Source organism: Xenopus laevis, chromosome 3L, assembly GCF_017654675.1.
Source record: "Xenopus laevis strain J_2021 chromosome 3L, Xenopus_laevis_v10.1, whole genome shotgun sequence".
In the NCBI taxonomy this organism is placed as follows: Eukaryota; Metazoa; Chordata; class Amphibia; order Anura; family Pipidae; genus Xenopus; species Xenopus laevis.
This window is the reverse complement of record NC_054375.1, coordinates 50,285,085-50,302,064: the sequence shown is the minus strand read 5'-3', so window position 1 is coordinate 50,302,064 and position 16,980 is coordinate 50,285,085.

Below are 16,980 nucleotides of genomic sequence, written 5' to 3'. Positions count from 1 at the left end.
AGGTAAATCTGCACGTCTATGGCCACCTTTATACATTACTTTGGTAATAAGGGATAGTCAGAGATTGTATTTTTTCTGTCTTAGTACATGGCATTTTGGAACAGAGGACTCCATTGGGAACATCATTACAACTGGTACATGTGAAATGATTGGACTGAATGTGTGTATACATGGATCACAAAAGCAATATATATCACTAAATGCAACCATGGACTGCTGCATGGAATTAGTGCAGCCAGGGTCAGACTGGGGGGCCCAGGGCCCACCGGGACTACTGTCCAGGGCCCCCTCCGCCCCCCCCACCCCCCTATGATGATGCGCCGAGCATGCATGCGTGAAGGCGCTCCTCGGCGTGCATGTGTGTACATGCAGCTCGGCAAATCAGTGAACGGTGCCGTGCGCATGCGCAGATAGCGCTGCGCGGCACATAGAAAAATGAAGATACGAACGGGACAGGGGACTGGCCCGGCGGGGGCCCATTAAGGGTCGGGGCCCACCGGGTTATTTCCCGGTATCCCGCCGGGCCAGTCTGACACTGAGTGCAGCTGTTATCCGGAATCCCATTATCCAGAAATTTCAGAACTACAGGAAGGCCATCTCCCATAGATTACATTTTAACCAAACAATTCACATTTTTAAAAATCATTTCCTTTTTCTCTGGAATAATAAAACAGTACCTTGTACTCTGATTCTGATAACCGCAGCTCAATTTAGTAACCATACATCAACATTTAAGCAACTTTGATATCACTCCACTTTCCATAAACAATTTGATGAACATGGTAGCATAACATTTAGCCGCTGAAGACTGCATACAGTTAATTAAACTTACAATATCTTAACTTTAATAAACATAAACCATTTGAACAACCCCACATCAAGCCTTTGACTAAGCAAACTTCCCACTTCCTGTGCCCCTCCATACACGCACCTGCACCTTAATCTATTTCCCCCCTTTTTGCTTTCCGCTAGGGCAGCCATACCACTCCACCAGCACTGTGACAATTTATTTTTTATAATTCTTATCCCTCATTCAAACCCCAACTTCTTCAAGGGCGGGCGGGAGGGAATAATGTGATAATGGCTCTGCTCCTCTATTTAAACCCTTGCTTTCTCCTCCCCATTCTCTTTAGCTTCCCCAAACTGGAAATCCCATCAACCCTCTCTCCAGGGCCCCTTTTCACCCCCCTGTCATGGCCCCTGCCACTCTACCTGCTCGCTTTTTGGCTACTAGACCCGAGCATCCTGGATAACAGGTCCAATACATGTATATGCCAGTTTGTGCTTATTATACCACTGTAATAGAGATAATCCAGGAGGTCTTTTCAGAGGTGCTCAATTAATAGTTTTAAAAAAAAATTTAATTTTTTTAAACCAAAATTATATTTTTTAAACCAATTATTTGATTTGAAAACAATTGGCACAACTATAGCTTAGGTGGAAATTGGCTATAGTAGCAATGGAAATTATTTAGTTAAAAAAATATGATTATTAGCAAGAATTTATAAGGTGTCACCCTATTCTGCAGTGATATACAAAAGATGGGTGTAAACATAAAACATACAGATATACTAGTTGTACGGTTGGTAAAGATTCTGCACCTCATTTATTTTGGGTGTATATCAACTTAAGTTGAAATACTCAAGAATATACAAACATGCACTGCAGTAAGCTACTAGCAGGTACACAATCACATATTCTACAAGGAGTCTTTTTCCATAGTCCTGTGGGATTGTCATGCTTCCCTTTTGTATTACCTAACGTACTGGTGTTGATCTCTATTCTAACAGCACATGATATATTACATTAGACATACGTGGACTTGCAATATTCATTTTTCAGAATTAAGGTAAATTGTTGTCACACAAAAAATCAAATGTACCTTATTTGTCTGTTTGGGCTCAGTAATTTCATTCAATTAAACTGTAATTAACATTAATTGTACATTGTGACTGCTTGCTTTGTAGTTGTAACTTAAAAGGCCTGTTGTCTGCAGTAGGTTGTATCCCGTCAGTCTCTACAAGATACCTGAGGAGAAAACAGAGTTGCTAAATTATGTAAGGAACAAGAAACATTACAATAGTTAGTTCATCAAACGTTTTATGGGAACCCAGGAACTAGGGCTTCCTGGAGGGCCTGGGTGATGGACTCTTTTAATATATGTAAAAAGTTTTTTTAAATAATTTGAATGATGGGAGTGCTGTAATAATTATCAGTTCTCTCACCAGAAGGGATTTAGCAATGAACCCAAGGAAATGCTTCTAAGCCCTGTGCTTAATCAGACTATGTCCCTACTGGGTAGAGGGGAGACTCCCCTAGATTGTTTTTTTTATTAGAAAAACTCAATTAGGCACTTCTTTCAATGAAATACACAATATTTTGTCTGACATCTTAAGTAAAGTTCTTTGTTTAGCTTTCCTCTAATAATGCTGCAATACATATACAGTTTGCTTTAAACAAAGCCACACTAATGCGCAGTGTGTTATCTCAGTAGCAGAGATCCATTAATTCCTTCCATTACAGTTCTAAGGCTGTTTGCACAATGTATTGCCCAATGATGAGCTGTGTCAGATCACTATTATATTGTTTTCTAGTTTTCCTTTTTATCGTTGTTTTCTACTTTTCCTTAACTCAGACATTATTTCTGGATGAAGTTTGCTTAATACAAAGAAATACTTACTATAGTCTAGCTTATAGAGTTGTTCCTGCTGTGGAATATTTTACTCGTGGCCCTATTCAGTTTTGTTATGACTCCATTGACTTGAGGCCACTGTGACTGCCCCTGCTGACTTTACTTAATGACATGAACACATTATAGGAGGGAGATGGTGGCGCTCAAGTAGGTTGTGGGAGTAACACCTTCTGAGATGCTAGAACAAGAAAAAGGAAAAACAACAACATTACATTAAAGGATGTTTGATTGGCTCATTGAGGACTGAAAAAAAGTAAAATCAAACCAAATGTGGTTTTCAGAAAAATACTGAGGATATGATGCACCTTTACATGGTTCTGTAGCAAATTTGGGTTGACAAAAGACATTCGTTCGTCAAGCCCAACCCTTCTCTGACTTATGTATTCACTTACAACCTCAAAACTAAATTTCACGGCCTCACAACTCTAATAAATAAGAACTAGTTGCTTTGCTTTAAGTAAAAAAATAAATTTTCAAATTTGGAGTGGGACAGTCTATTCGTTTTCTTCTGTGTGAAATCGTATCCTCTAATGTGTCTTTAACATCCTCTAATGTACTTGTACTCATGTCCCCTCACAAGTACCTTTTCTTCAGAGCAAACATGATCATTTTTCTTTGCAAGTTCATTGTTTAATTTCTTATACCAGTTTAGTTAAATTTTTCTTCCCAGTTCATTAACATCCTTCCTATGGAATGCCACCTAAAACGCCACTTCATATTCAAGGAGAGACCTTTGCTGGGTATCACTAAAGAGGCAAAATTATATTTTCATCCCTCATGTCCTTTTTTTAAACAAGGAAGTATTTTAGCAGCTTTAGTATACACTGATTAACTTTGTCAAAAGTTGGAAAGTCTGTTGTCCACAGTAACCTTTCTGTTGTGTTTTGATGTAATTTTGAAGTATTTTCCAATTACTGGACAGTTTCTATGTGATTATTATTTTTAGATTGTAAGCTCTTTTGGGCAGAGCCCTCGTCACCTTTTATATCTGTTACTGGTTGCTATGTGTGCAATTCCATATGTTCTTTGTATAAACCCATTTATTGTACAAAGTTGCGAAATATGTTGGTGCTCTAAAAAATACACGTTAATACTACTACTACTACTATTAATAATAATAGGGGTCATTTACTTACCCCAGATGCAGTGTGCACCTTCAGATATAATTGTCATGCTCTTTACCCCAAATGCAGTGGTATTTCATAGAATTCCAGCATCGCTGCCCTCACCAAGGGGAGCTGTAATTGTCACCTGATGAACCATAATGAATGCGGTTTTTGCTGCAACTGTTCTTGCAGTCATAAATTATCACAATTACCTTATGTAATACATATATGGAATCAGTTATATTAAATACTTGGGACATGGCATTTCTCTGGATAAGGGATTTTGCATAATTTGTAGCAGCAAACCTAATATCTGCTGTGTAGCATTTAAAAACTCTAATATACTTTTTCTCCATTACCTTGACTTTATACTGAATCCTTCTGGATATATATATAGCAAGTTTCAAGATAATATATTCCTTATGTCATTGTTTTTGTGGGATTTACATGCTTATCATCCCAATAGTTACCTACAATATGTTTATAATGTTTGCTATTCTCTTTCTCTTTCTAATATACTTTTTCTCCATTACCTTGATTTTATACTGAATCTGTTAACTTTAAATTCAAGCCACTGTATAAATGTAACAGAGGAAAAGCAAATCAATGAAAAATAAAAATATTTTATCTAAGCAGTACATGGTTTTTGTAACCTTCTGGATATATATATAGCAAGTTTCAAGATAATATATTCCTTATGTCATTGTTTTTGTGGGATTTACATGCTTATCATCCCAATAGATACCTACAATATGTTTATAATGTTTGCTATTCTCTTTCTCCAGAGCCTGTTTTGTATCCAGTCAGATAAACATCCGTTTATCTTATTTTTAATGGAAATTCACAGATCAAAGGCATTTTGTGCCTTGAGTCATTTTCACACCAATATCTATAAAATCCCAGAAAGAAAGATTCAGTGCAAGGATAGATACAAGGATCAAAGGGGCCTCTCATTGGAGCTCATGTCGCCACATCCATCAGCTACTGTTAAAAGCCCAGGTCTCCCATCCTAGACAACTAATAGTAGTATCTGAATCATATAATTCATCATTAGCCTTGGTCTCTTCTTACAGAGCTTATTCTTGGGTAGAGTGTTTTCATTTACGCCTTAAGCTGTACTACAAGAAATTTAATACTATTTCCTCCTTGTCTAGCTATTACAGTAAGACTAAACTAGAATCTCCCTACCCAGAATCACTGTGAACCTGGCGGGCCATTCTGCATTAGAATCCACTGCGTTTTTACCCTAAATGCCTCCTGACCACACAGCTGTCCAGTCCACAACTGATTGTGATATGCTGTAACCTTTGTGATACAAGGCTGCATTTAACCTTTTTAACCCATTTAAGCTTTATAATCATAACCTTTTTTAGTTTGATTATGTTGATGATAATTCAAAACTATCACTTTATGTTTGATTTGCCTTGGGTTATATTATTAAATTATTAACAAATTGATCCTTATGGGCTTTGGTAGCATTTAATATTTTTACATTACAGTATGCTATCAATTACATTTGCAAAAAGCAATACGTTTACACAATTTGTTATCTTTATGATAATGGCTCAATTATTTGCCCACTCTAAATAGATTCAGCTCTTGAACCCTGTGTACTCTCATCCTTTTATTATATATACACCTGTTGTTGGAGACACATGAAGGGTATACAGGTATAGCCGCAGTTATGTCTTATTTAAATATGTAATAGTGAAATATTTGGAGGGGAAGATAGGTGTATAGCTGCAAGGGTTGCTCATACAACCAGAGATGTGCCAAAGGGGAATGCCTAAGGGCTCTCAATGGTCATAAAATAATGTATTTTTAATACCAATGAATAATGCATGAAGGAGTTGATTCACATTGTCACATGTAAATTGTGAGTTTATTAGTACATACAAAGGGCACTATGGATAAAGGTGTTAAGAGCAATAAAGAATGTGTCCTTGTACCAAAAGTTACAGTAGGACCCATAGGGGCTAGATCTATCCTTAATGCTGAGTTGCACATCTAGAACAGCATGGGGAATTCTTCTACTACTTGTTCTTTGATCAATTAAGAAACATGAACTTCTGGATATCACAGGAAATAGTCCGTTAAGGTGGCAATTTACTGATGGCATTTGCTGCTGAATTGGTCACTCTTGAGCTGTACTTATTATATGAAAATTAAATAAATGTTTTTGGTAAATAAATGTGCAATAGAACTTCTTGTTCTGCTTTTCAGCATTACTTGAAAATGACTGATGTTCTTAGATTCATGGATTCATTTTTTTAACGCATTTATGGGTAGAGAAGCCCCATCCTGTTAGAGAATTATTAAAAGGGTTACTCATACGGGATTTAAAGAGAAAAAAAATGTAGATAGTGCTCTGAAAATTAATGATTATTTATTTTATCTGTTTATTAAATGTATAAAAAAAACTAAGCCAAATCTAAGTTTGTGTATAAAAGAGGCACCGTTTCATGGGATGTAGGTACTATGAACACGAAAAGTAAAATAACCTAAGAATTTATAATGTAGTTCAGACTTTGCAGACATCAGAGAAAGGTCACTCAATTGATCTCAAACTGGATCAAGATTCATTGGAGGCAATGAATGAAAGCAGACTTTTCAAGGACTACATATTTCTAAATTAAATTAAAATAAAATGTATGCCACTGAATTCTCCCACAGCAACATCAGAAACACAGCCTGCTGTGTCAAACCTTTCTAATAACACCTACAGCCATCTTGATATTTTTCACGTTAGGACATTTCATATTAAATTGTCATCGAGAAGCCAAGGGCACCATTTCCTCTCAGCTCTCCCCATATCATTCAATTTGGAGGGGATCAAACATGTCTTCATTACATGCATACAGTTTCATTTTATCACTGAGTATTGCTTCGCTTCTCATTTGGACATTGGATGTTAAGTCTAATTTGACTGATGCATCAAGGTTTGCTTTCCTTAACATTCACTACCTTTTCCACAAATTGGAGGCAGCCTCTTAACATACAGTATGTTTCAAAACCACATTCATGACAGCCATTGCCTGACTTGAATGCTACATAATATATCAGATAAAGAATAAAGAATTTCCATTTATGGACCAGTAGCTAAACATTTCCATACTATTTACAAATATATTACTGTAATGTTTTATGAGATGCTTATTTGAAATTTGCATTTACAATTAAGAACTTGTATTCTTAAATATGTGCTTAAAGGAGAATTCAACCTTAACTAAAAAAAACCCTTCCCCCCTCCCTCCTACCCCCAGCCTTGCTGCTACCCTGGAGGAAATGCCCCTAACTTTTTACTTACCCCTCAGTGCAGATTCAGTGATCGCAATTCATGGCAGCCATCTTTTGGGTTTTTGTGTCTTCTTCCGGCACTTAGGCAATATCTGTCTATTTCGGAGCATGTGCAGTTGTTGCGAACCTGGAAATTGCTTCAACTGCGCATGTGCCACTTCGGCATCTCAGTCTCAGATTACCGACGATGCAGAAGATGGCTGCCTTGAACTGCAATCCCTGAATCTGCACCGAGGGGTAAGTAAAAAGTTAGGGGCATTTCCCCGGGAGGTCAGCTAGGCTGGGGGGGGGAGGAGGAGGGAGGGGGGTCTATGTAGGATAGGGGGTAGGGGGATAGGTGTAGTACAATAGTCAAAGTCTATTTCTTCCGCTAAATTGAAATCCTTCGAATCCTTCGCTTCGTACGATTTAATTGTAGGATCGTACGATTTTACAAAAAAACATTTGACTTCTCAAAACGTAGCCAGCGGCTTGTATAGGTTATAGGAGGTTCCGCCATAGGCTAAACAGCAATTCGGCAGGTTAAAGGTGGTGAAGAGTCGAAGTCGACGTTTTTTAAAAAGACAGTACTTCAATTTTCGAATGGTCGAATTTGTGAAGTATTTTCAATTCGAATCGAATTTTGTACACAAAAATTACTTTGAAATTCGAAGTTTTGGAATTCGAAAATTCACTTCGACCCTTAGTAAATGGGCCCCTAAGGGTTGAATTCTCCTTAAATGTGTTATTTTTCATATTTTACATTTATGGACCAGTAGCCTAATGGTTTTACATTATTTACAAAGACATTGCTATAATAAGCTCTGTGTCCTATATCTGTACTGTGTTTTTTTATTGTATTTATTGTCTGACTTGCCCTCCTAGTGTGTGCATTTATATATTGTACTTTAATTTATTTTGTACTTTTATGCATTGTACAGCTCTGTGGTCCCTTAACAGCACTTTACAAATAAAGTTATACATATATACAAACATACATAATATATTAATCTGAGATATTTACTTAAAATATTTACTTAAAATAATGCACCCACATTTTTTAAAAGTAAGCAGACATTTTTGAGTTTATGTATGTATGCATGTTTTTATTTGTATACTGCTGCTTTTATATGCAGATCTGTGCTTTTTTATACTACATGAATTGTTATTTAATCTTACATTTCTCTATTTAATCTCATTTTATTGGCAACATGGGAGTCATTTTTGCCTATGAAGAACAGTTGTAGCATAGTGGAAAGAAGCTTCTCGAACAAGGTAGGGCAAAGTATATGCTATTGCAGAGATTAAAAAAAACCCTTAACTGCATTGTAATTTTGCCTTCCCCATGGCTTAAATGGAAATTTTGTTGAAATTTAGCCTTTTCATTAATTCAAAGTTTTGTGAATTGTTCAGTGAAGCTAAATGGGCCAGTTTTTCTCATCTTTGATTACAATAGCACCTTTTTCTAAAGTGGGCAAATAAAAAAAATTACAGGGGAGCAATTCACATGATATACATAATTTACTTATTGTTGTATACTTTATTTAAGATGGTTGATGTCATGATCCTTATATCTTAGTACCTAGGGGAATAGGGAATATACCAACCTATTTTAATAATACAAAGAAGATACAATATCTTCTAGGGATTTCATTTAGGCAGTCTGTAGACTTGCAGGTTACTGGAACAATTATATTTTAAAGAGATTAAATTTATAGGAAGAAAGGAATAGAGACATTGCTTCCAGCGTGTTCTTAAACTTTTGTTTTTGAAAGTTATATTTGATCTGTCTGAAATATGATAGGAAAGAATTGCTGTAGAAATATTACACCATTTTATTTTGGAGAAAAAGAGTAATTTAACTAAATTATATCTCTTCCTGCTATTGTCAGTTATGACACTGTAAAATGAGAAACTGGATTTTATAATTGATATTTATATTATCTAAAATAGTAAGATGTTCTAAGGCATTACAAATTATATGCTGACGTGTTCATTTCATATGTTTCTGTTCTTCTTTGCAAAGCAGTAATGCCTTCATCAGGTGTTAAAGGAAAACTATACCCCCCAAACAATGTAGGTCTCTATAAAAAGATATTGCATAAAACAGCTCATATGTAAAAACCTGCTTCATGTAAATAAACCATTTTCATAATAATATTATTTTCTAGTAGTATGTGCCATTGGGTAATCATAAATAGAAAATTGCCATTTTAAAAAATAAGGGCCTCCTCCTGGGATCGTAGGATTCACTGTAGTCACAAACATACCAACAAACCATACATGTTAGGTCACATGAGCCAATTAACAGACAGAGTTGTGTCTTTTGCTTCCTCACTTCTTCCTGTTACAGTTAGAGCTGTAGTATTTCTGGTCAGGTGATCTCTGAGGCAGCACACAGACCATCACAAAATGGTGGATCAAGGCAAGAGATGTAAAAGTGCAATATTTACTTTAATATATATTCCAGTTTGGTAAGATTCTTTAATATGCCACTTAATATGATATGAACTATCTGTTGCATAAGTGTTCATTTTGGAGGTATAGTTTTCCTTTAAAGGGTCAGTCTATGCAAATGAAGAGGCATAATCAACACTTGACTAAAAATTACTTCTAATCACATGTGGTTTATGGTAGACAATAATGCCATCTGTCCGCATAAGGTGTCAGGGTACTCATGGTTTTTATAATTGAGATGAGGAAAAGCCTCTTCTGCAACTTCAAATGGAATTGTAAATGGAACAGCACTTGGTGTAACAGGACTGGACCCATGGAGGAGTGGCAGAAGTGATGTGAGAATATGGCAGACGCTTCCATCGATGTACTGAAGACATAAGATAGATTTTGGACTGTCTGCGAGGTCAGAGGCAGGCAACCAATGTTCACAACAGTCAGGCAAGAGGTCAGTAGGCAGTCTGCAAGCAGCTAGTTCAACAATAAATTAAATTGCAAGGAAACGGTTTAGTATCATGCTGGTAGGTAACAGTTACTTTGAAGAAAGTGGGGCCTTGGCATCTATCCAATGACAATTTGGTGCAGGCATGGTGCATCCACTATGACATAAGTGTGCGTGAGTGCAAGAGATGAAACAAGCATGGTAACAATGATGCTGGACACCTGAGCAGCAGTGTTGAAGTGTCAACCATATTTTCACCTTACAGATGGACAGAAAATATAAGGTTGAAAACACAGTATGGTCACATACCCCAACACGTGTCTCTAGCTAGATATGGAAGCTCCTGTGTGCTTTCTGCTGAATGACATATGACATACACAGCTTTGCTTAGGACTTCTTCAGGGTTAACTTTAAGAATCATCAATGTTAAAATTTCAGCACATTTCTATATGTCTAAATCATTTTATTGTCTTAGCAATTTCTTTTCCAACGAAAATGGTTTAGTCCCTCATTTTGAGTTTCTGCATTCAGTTTTGTATATGCAAACCAAATAAACACATATATTAAGAGGGTTATTTATCAAAGTTCGAATTTAATTCAATATTTTCTGAAAAAAATTCAGACAAAATCCGCACAATTTTTTTGGGCTTATTTATTAATACACTTTCCCAAAAATTTTGTTTCTGGGAAATAATCGTGAAAAATCAGACTTTCATGATTTTTTCGAATTTTTCATCCGATTTTCACCTTTTTTTCCGGTTTTTCACCCGAAAACTCAGAGGGGCTTATTTATAACCACTGGGCAAATTTGCACCTGGGCAGTTACCCATAGCAACCAATCAGTAACTGGCTTTTTACAGGCAGCTGCCGGTTGAACAATGAAAGCAAAGCTTTGATTGGTTGCCATAGGTTACTGCCCAGGTGCAAATTTGCCTAGTGTTTATAAATGAGCCCCAGAATTTTGCCTGAAAACTCCAAAAACTTCGGGGTATTGCCCAAAACCCAGCGCACATAAAAAAACCATTGTCATTGACCTATATGCAACCTCGACAGGTCTGAGATGCAGGATTTTCAGATTCGGACTTTTCAATCCTCAGGGTTTAATAAATTCCCGAAAAAAATTGTGATTCTTTTAAAAGTCTGATTTTATAAACAAATGAAGAATTTTTAGTGATTTTTGCATTCGTAGTTTGGTAAATAACCCCCTAAGTGATTTCTCTGCCCATTTCTTTCTTTCTTTCCTCATAATGTACTTGTGCTGAGTAACAAAGAAGGTGCTGAAATGGAGATTCTAGCGATTAAATTGAGGAAGTGATTTTCAATGTTTATTGGGTTGAGATAATGCCAACTGATGATAAAACTTTCATACAAAGCCTTAAGGTTTAGTTTGATGAGAGCTAATAAAAGAAAAGAAGCAATTACTTTTAATATGATTTCATAAGGTATTACATAACATACCCCCTTTTGTGTTCCATATAAAAGTCATCTAAACCCTTAAACCATAAAATTGTTTCCAAAACATTTCATCAAATGTAAAATTCATATATTATCATTTTTCATAAGAGTTACCAGATATATATTAAACTTATATATGAATATGTGTGTGTCTGTGGGGCAAATTCATCAAGGGTCGAATATCGAGGGTTAATTAACCCTCGATATTCGACTGGGAATGAAAACCCTTCGACTTCGAATATCGAAGTCGAAGGATTTTGTGCAAATACTGCGATCGAACAATTAAATCCTTCGAATCGAACGTTTTGAAGGATTTCAATCCAACGATCGAAGGATTATCCTTCGACCAAAAAAGGACCTTCCCCATAGGCTAACATTGGGTTCGGTAGCTTTTAGGTGGCGAACTAGGGGGTCGAAGTTTTTTCTTAAAGGGACAGTACTTCGACTATCGAATGGTCGAATAGTCGACCGATTTTTAGTTCAAATCATTCGATTCGTAGTCGAAGGTCGAAGTAGCCCATTTGATGGTCGAAGTAGCCAAAAAAACATTTTGAAATTCTACGTTTTTTTACTTCGAATCCTTCACTCGAAGTTAATGAATTGGCCCCTACGTGTTTGCACAGATATGAATGGATGAAAGGAAGTAAAAGTCATTGTTCTGAAGTCAACCCCACACCAGGATAACTGGAGGAGACTCACTTGAGGAGAAAGTGATTGGAACAGCAGGAGATGTGACTTCGATTCCTTTCAGCCTACACAGTTAAGTAGTAGCATGGCCAATCAGATGTTTGCTTGCTTTAATTTATCAGTAAAAGCAACTGCTGATTGGTTGCTGTAGATAACTGGTTGAGGGCATTCCCTAAATAAATTCTAAATAATCCCCTTTGTGTTAATAAAAAGAAATTGGTTTACTAATAAGGATGTAATGTGACAACAGATTCCTGCTTCTTCCAACTCTTAAAGAGTTGGAAGAAGCAGATTTATCAAAATTCAAATTTGGGAAGTTTTTTAATACACTCATCAAATGCATTAAATTGGTATTTTGCTCATCAATTTCAGTTCAGGTCTGTACAAATTTTCAAAAAATGTTTTAAATCTCAATCTCTAAAAAAGCTAAAATTAGGCCTAGGAGAATTTTCACTTTTGCAGGAACTTGCAAGCTTTTAGATGCTGAAGGTTTACATTCAATTATGATTTTAAGGGGCCCATTTATTAAACCTCAAATGTATCTGGTCAAGGTTTTAAAAGGGAATAATTGAATTTTTAAAGCAGAGGAGAAATTCTCCATCTCAAACTTGTCAAAGTCATGTAGAAGTCAAAGGCAGATGTCACTGAAGTAGTTACATGACATCGTGATCTGTTCTGGATAATCTGATAAAGTCGAGTTTTCGCAGCGACAATTCAATGAAGTCGAATCAATCATATGATACAAATTGATGCTCGATTTCGTCAAGACGTTTTTTTGCTCTGACTTTTTCGAGAAACATTATTGATAAACGAGTTCAATTTGTGGAGTTTGGTTGAATTTGTTTTAATAAAAATAATTTGATTATCTTGAGTTTTTGTAATTCAGCCCGTAAGCATAAAAACATTTAAATCACAGTACAAATTCTAATTCGAACATTGAGAAATCAGCCCCTTAGTTTTGGCACAATATATACAGGGGGTTAAAAATGATTGCTCTTGTCTCTATTCTTTCTTTATGTGGAAAATGATCAGTGCCACTGAATATAGTAAAAAAAAACTAAGGAAAGCTGTTTATTCTATGAAATGTATTATTACTCTTCTTTCTATTGCTTCCCTTTCCCCGCCTTATTAATGGATTTCTCTGGATGTGTATTTAAATTGATAGCTAATATGTATTAATTATTGTAACTCCCTATCATTGTATATTTTCCATTAGTAAATGCAGTCTGCTTGAGGAAAAATAACAGTAGCAAAAAATATCTACTTTCAATCGGAACTGAGGGTTTATGCCTTATACTGGCACATACCAAGCCTTATGTCTGAGTTCCTTGTTCCCCCAATGCCAGGGTAATGTAGTGCAAAAAGTATTAGTTCACAGGAACTAAACAGCAACTTTACCTGCAATTTCATAGGAACAGAAAGGCTCAAAAGCAGGAAACCATTGTGCATTTATTTATTGTGGAACTTTTGTATTTCTAAAATGAAAACCAGTTCACATTCCAGTGTCATTTTGTCCTTTTGATTTACCATTATATCCCAGACAGCACCTTCAACTTTCCTTTGCTATAAAATCAGATGCACAGATCTTAGACAAAATCAAGCTGTTTTGGATCCATAAGTTCCTGGCAGGTTTCTAACAATGCTTATAATTTCATGGGCAACAGATCACAGAAATTCCTAGAATTTTCAGAACATAGCCAATTGTTTTGCCCAACTCTAAGCAAATTTTATTGTGCATGTATTTTTTTATGGATTCTGATTGCCAACCCAGTAAGCTTTGAAACCAGCAGTCTGCGTTTGGAGTAAACATTAAAGTACTGAACTCAGTACTGAACTCAAATAATGTATGTGTGCAGCATATATTTAGTGATGGGCAAATCTAGGTGGCTTCGCTTCACTGCGAAATCCGCAAATGGTGAAAAAGTTGAGAAACGCATTGTCAAGTCAATGGGTGTCAAAATTATTTGGATGTGCGTCAGTTTTGGTGTTAATTTTTATACTCGCGACTATTTGGTCCAAAAGTCAATTTTGACGCACATCAATTTTTTTTTTGCTGTGCAGGATTTTGTCACTTGTAACTTATAGTTACATTACCCCTACCTGTTACACTACAGCAAGACTATAATGCTGGTTCTTGGTTTCTGTCATTGAGAGGAATGTGTCCCTATCATTTTAATGCAGAACAATAGGAATACAGTCATTCTTGAAGCAATATTTAAGTAAAAACATACTTCTTGTTTGAAAGAGCTTCTGCCCTTTGTCAGAACACTGTATTTAATTTAAAGTAATGAGTTTTTCTTGCAGTGACACAAGCAACCTCAGCTGTGATCCAGAAACATTTATGCATAAACTGCAAACCTAACTTAATGATGCCAAACCTCACCCCTGTGTAACTCATAAAAATATATTTGTATTTATGAAGGGGTTTCTTTTACACAATTTGTCATCCTTCTGCAAAAGCCTAACAAATAATTATGTGAAGAGAAAACATGCTATTATAAAAAAGTTTAGTTCATCTTTTTCGATGTGCTAAAATAGCATGGCATTATTTTATGTATTTGTTGCCCACTTAGGGCTGGCAAGCCACAGTTTTTTTTAAATCCAACTGGTTTTGCCTTGATTTTAGTAGAAAGCAAAAAGAGTTTAAATTGAATAAGATTAAGTGAAAAAGGATTATGGTGCTAGAAACATTACATAATGAAATCTCTTTTGAGCCTTATCATCTTAAATAAAGTCAATTTTATAAAACATTAAATCAATTGTTGGTTCAAAAGGGATCTGGTTTTGGTTACGTGTTTTGCAAATGACATAAGAGTTGCAGACTCCAGAAAGGTTGTGCAATGCATGCAACAATGAAGGTGTATATATCTAGCTATTAAATTACATCTTCAAAAACCACTGGTCCTACTGTGTGGTGTTTACTTTTGTGCAACACTTTATTCATCTTCCATACTGCAACACTCATCAATCCTCCTGTTGTAGAAAATTCTAACTGTCCCCTGCTGAACGTTATCTTTCTGAAATTCAGCACATTGTTTCTATAGTGTTGCTTCTAGCTCTTCTTAGAGGTACCTTGCCTCTAGCAGCCACTGTTCCGTTTGACATAATTCTTTTAAAATCCCTCCTATCAACCAAAGTACACTGCCAGACATCCTGGTCATGTACAGTGCCTACATGGAATTAATGATCTTACAGTTCTAGCATATTTCATTTGGTCTGCCTAAATATGTACAGATGAGCATAGGTAGGTAAATCAGTGAGAGGCACCCCAGCTTGTCCTTGCTTTTCATCTACTTCAATGAACAAAGCAATGCTATATGTCCATCCAAATGGATTGCTAAATCTTGAAAATAATACAGTACTTATGAATACGATGAATTTGGGACGATAACCTCTTAATGAATATTCTCTCATTATTATATGTTGACAACAGGGTATGGCAAAAAGTTTGGGGGGGGGGGTAACAGAAATAGAATACTATATACAATTATAAGAAAATACAGACAATTGTTGGCATCATAACCAGAATGTTAAGGAGCCATTGCCCCATCTTTGTTAACCATTCCATAATATCAGAAAAGCTACTATCTATCCTGGACATACCTGGTGAATCCCCCTCTCACCCAGGAAATACTAAGTTCCATTCACGACAAACTCCATAAGCTTCACGTTTTTCTTTATAGCACAGATATATCCATTTATTTTCCCTTAATTTAACTACATTTATTTAGTAAAATCGTTTTCTTTACAAACTGTAACATTCAAATGCAACAGACTTTACAAACTCTTTGAGCTGTATGTTTTGCCTGGAAGGCTGTCAGTGCCTACTAGTGATGGGTGAATTTATTAGCCAGGCGCGAATTTGCGCAATTCGCCGCCAGCGAATAAATTCGTGAATCGCCCGCGAAAATTCATCAAAAATGGGCGCTGTTTTGCGAATTTCGCGCAAAATTCACGAATTTTTCGGCAAAGCGAAACGGCGCAAATTCGCCCATCACTAGTGCCTACTGAGAATTTTCTTTTGGTTTGAAAACATTGTGAAAAACAGTAAATGGAAAACAGACTAATAGTCCCTTATGGGACACATCATTTTAGAAAGAATTAGCAGGTATATTCACTCAGGTTCTCTGTTGGGAACTTTTCCAAGTAGCACTAACTTGTGCCTGAGGAAATACCACATTGATGAAAAAACAGACAGTATGCTATAAAGTTCACTTACAACTTGCCAGCGCTTGTATAATACTTCCCACCCCTAATTGGCTATTCATATCCTCCTAATCTGACCTGAATTAATTTTAATTCTCAACAAACTTACATAAGGTAGACAAAAAGTGTTTAAAGTTGCCTAGCTAGACTTAACCTAAAGCTGATAGTCAGGGTGTTAATGTTATGGGCTCTGGACAGATGGATGGTAAAGACCATTGAGTCTGAATACTGTGGATGATGGATAATGGAAGTCATGGGTGGAGTGGCAGTATTGAAGGAAAGTCCAGTGTACGGATTGTTATCCCAGGCTTACACAGGTTTATGTGTTCTAATTGAGTTAAAAAGTACTATAATGCAGCATAGTTAATGTCACTTATAAAAGTGTCATTGTAGTTCTTGGAAACCAGCCAGTTGAACCAAAACAATATTCAAATTGCATTAGCTGTTTGAGCATCTTTTGATTGTCCCAAAAGCACTGCGTTCTCAAGGTGGGACTTGGTAAAAATTGGACTTGACTTTAATATATGTCCCCCATGACAAGCACATACATTTTTAAAACAAATAATTCATTTTACACTATATGCAGCACTATCTTGCTTTGCATGGCATACCCTGAAATATATAGGCTTTGGATCAAATTTCCCATTTTTGTGCTGGGCTAT